Genomic DNA, 3,906 nt, shown 5'->3' with positions numbered 1-3,906 from the left:
CTGGGAAGAGCGCAATGATGGTGCCAACTTGGGCCAGTGAAACAATGTCCTCCACAACTAGACTGAAGACTGAAGAACGAAAGGACAGCAACTTGTCTGTTCCCCTTCCCCCAATTCCCCAGCGCTGTTCCTGTCCCCCAATTTCCCAATAAAAAAATCTAAAAAAAAAAAGGAATTCCTGGTATTGAACCATTTTTGACCTGTAAAAAAAAAAAATCACTATTTCTTACGGTTTAAACTAATGTCAGGCAAAAGAAGAAACATCAGAAATAGGAAGAAAAAAGGGGACTAGATCAAATTTGCTGAGGTTCTGCACTCTCCTTCTAGGGATCATTTATTCAATAAATATTATTGAGCACTCTGCTATGTGACAGCCTACTATTATTCAGTCAATTAGCACATAGTGTTGAAATTAATTTCTAGGCCAAAGATGGAGACTCTCCTTCCTGAGGCACCAAAACCAAAACTTAGATAACTTCTGTGTCCCTGTAAATGCTCCGCTTGAGTAGAAACAGTCTGTCCCGTCAATTAATCCCCAAACACCAAGCCAACTCTAGGTGCTGTACTTATTTCCTTATTTCTTGCTCATTTTCTATTTTTCTCTTCATTGTTCCTTATTTTTTATCCTATAAAAGCTTCGTGCCTTCCACCCCATTTTGCAGCTCTCTCGACCCTTGGGAATGTAGACTGCCTGCTTCATAAAGTATTAAATAAAGTTTGTCTCTATGTCTTAAATTGTCTTCTTTAATCATTTGTAACAATAGTATCCAAGAAGACAGCATCATGGGTCAGCTGTGGAATGAATGATGGAAGGACAAGAAGCACCAGTCCCCCATATGTAGCTTTTCTGAATTGTTTTTGTTAAAATATGAAAGGGACTTGGAGGCCATTTAGTCTCAAGTAGCAAATATATTGGGTTGTTGGAAAAGTCATGACGCATTTTTGCAACGAAAAACATAGAAAAAAAACACATCATGACTTTTCCGACAACCCAATAGAACAACAGACAGTTTTTCAGGATATAGAATTTCTGTAATAAATAAGGTAATAAAGTTACTATTGTTTACTGAATCTCCTAAAGCAGTGAAACCAAAGGGCTATCCTTTTTGAGTTAAAAGCCTTCTCCCAGAGAAGGAAAAATTGAGTTAATGGGATATAGAACTAGATTTATTCTTTCTTTAGTTGAAGCTACAAAAATGCTATAAAAATAATAGTTTTACATTTTAGAGAGCCCTATAGTTTATCAAGCTCTTTCCAGTAGTAATAACTGTGTTTTACATTTGTAAGGAGATTTACATTTTACAAAGCTGTCTTTCACAAGATTTTATTTGATCTTCCCCCAAATTCTGTGAAGTGAATAAGACAGGTATTATCATTTACATTTTAAAAAGCATTTCATTTTAATGTAATTTCAGTCTTAAAGAAAAGTTGGCAATAGTACAAAGAAGTTCCATATACCCTATATTCAGATTCTCCAACTGTTAACATTTTACCACATTTGCTTTATATCTATCTGTCTATTGGTCTAAAAAATTTTTTTTCTTAACTGTTTGAAAGTTGCAGCCCTTTACCTCTAAATACTTCAATGTGTATTTTCTAAAACCAAGCATATTCTTTTACATAACCACCACATAATTTTCAAAATCAGGAAATTAACATCAGTAAATACTATATTAGCTAATTTACATACAGTTTTCAGTATAACACTATTAGCTAATGTACAGACAGTTTTCAGATTTTGAAAATTTTTCTAATACTATCATTTATAGAAAAAGTAAGTTCCAAATCATGGACTGCATTCAGTTTTCATGTCTCTTTAATCTTCAAACTGAAACAGTTCCTCAGGTTTTTTTCTTTTCCATGACCTTAGCTTTTTTTTTTAATTTGACCTGAGCATTTTTTATGAGTACAGGCCAGTTATTTTATAGAATGTCCCTTAATTTGAGTTTTCTGATGTTTTATTTCCATTTTTTTTTAATTGGGGAATTGGGGGAGGGGAACAGTGTTGGGGAATTGGGGAAGGGGAACAGACAAGTTGTTCTTCAGTCTTAGTTGTGGAGGGCGCCAATGGACTTCTGGATTCCCATCGGCAGCTTGTGGCCTCTAAGCTCAACGTGCTGTGTTACAATCTTAATTGCGGGTGGGCATAGCCACCATTCCATGCAGGAATCGAACCAGCAGCCTTGTTGTTAAGAGTGCACGCTCTATCCACTAAGCCATCTGGGCGGCAGCTCAGCTCAAGATGCTGAGTTCAGTTTTAGTTGTGTGTGGGGGTGCATACCCATCATCGAACAGGCAGTCTTGTTAGGGGCACGTGCTATCACCAGCTGAGCCATCCTGCCACCTGTTGGCAGCTCAGCAGCAGCTCAGCTTGGGTGCAGCGTCACTGGCCCATGTGGGAATTGAACCGGCGGCCCTGTTGCTCAGAGCTCGCACTTTTAAGCTAACTGTTAACCAACTGAGCCACTTGGCTGGCCCATGTTTCCTTTTTTTTAAAGTGAGAACAATAACATTCAAAGTTTGAAAATAGTATTCGAAGTTTGGCAGAGGTAAGACTCAAATACGGGTCTTCTAACTTCAATATAGTTGCCCTCCAAAATAATAATAACTTAATTTATTTATATGTGTGTACAACTTGCTTTCGAAAATATAACAATCTATTGTAAAAATTAATAAACAGAAACCTCATTCAAAATGAAGTCAAGAGGCCGGAAAGGAGAGCTCTCACGCCCTACCTCCATCCCAGACCCTAACGGGAAGAACCTCTTTTACAACAGCCCCTCTCAAGTCCATAAAAGGGGATCCTCTACTGTTTTTCTTTGGACTTGTGTGCGGCTCACAATTAGACTACATGTCCCAAACTGCAATTCTTTATTGTTCCTGAATAAACCAATTTTGCTGGAAAATATCTAGCTATTTGTTTATGGTCAACGTTATTTAGTGGCCCATATGGCAGAGATCCAGGGGAGACCCCTAACAGCTCTGAGGCTGGTAAATAAATAGGTGAGGGGCCCACCTGAATGAGCTCACTCACTGCTTCCTTGCCCACCCTGGAGTTTAAGGATAAGTTTTCTCTGGATCCGAGCTTCTGCTCTCTGCATTTTGGAGCTCTCCAGGCTCTAGCTGGGATCTAATTTGAGGCTTCATTCTTTTCTGGTTGAGGCCTTGCTTGTCTGTGAGCAGGTGGTTGGCAGTATGGCCTGACTCCTTCGGGATCAGGATGTTCCCACTGGAATGGTGCTGGTGTCTAATCCCTCTCAGTATGTTCTCATCAGGCAAGTTTCATCCAATGTTTGGCTTGACCCTCACCGACAAGTATGTGGACTAACTGATGTAGTCTGAGAAACTAGGTTGGTAAGTATGAATAACTATATTAAAAATCTTCAGCAAACCTCTGGGGGTTTGAAAAACAAACCCCTAACTTTTAGCAAAATGGTAGAGACCTTCACCAAGCAATTACAGTAGCTTTCCCAAAGTCTGTTGATTGGAACAAAATCCAGGTTTGCTCACAAAAGTCTGATAAAACTATTCATGACTATTATAATAGGCTTCAGAATGATTTCAAAGAAAATTCTGATCTTCTTTTAGATCAGCGGTTCTCAACCTGTGGGTCGCGACCCCTTTGGGGCTCAAACAACCCTTTCACAGGGGTCTCCGGGTACTCATATGTGAGTGGACCCGCCTGGAGATGGATAGAGAAGCAGTGTCTCGGTTCCTAAGACCATCGAAAATATGTGTTTTCCGATGGTCTTAGGCGACCCTTGTGAAAGGTTGAGAACCACTGCTTTATTTATTTATTTATTTATTTTATTTATTTATTTATTTTTTATTGTTAGTTTCAGGTGTACAGAACAATGCAATAGTTACCCTTTTCACCCTCACAAAGTAACAACCCCCCTCCCCCCA

The sequence above is a fragment of the Hipposideros armiger genome, unplaced genomic scaffold (assembly GCF_001890085.2).
Source record: "Hipposideros armiger isolate ML-2016 unplaced genomic scaffold, ASM189008v1 scaffold_213, whole genome shotgun sequence".
Classification (NCBI taxonomy): domain Eukaryota; kingdom Metazoa; phylum Chordata; class Mammalia; order Chiroptera; family Hipposideridae; genus Hipposideros; species Hipposideros armiger.
Note: the sequence above shows the minus strand (reverse complement) of the source record.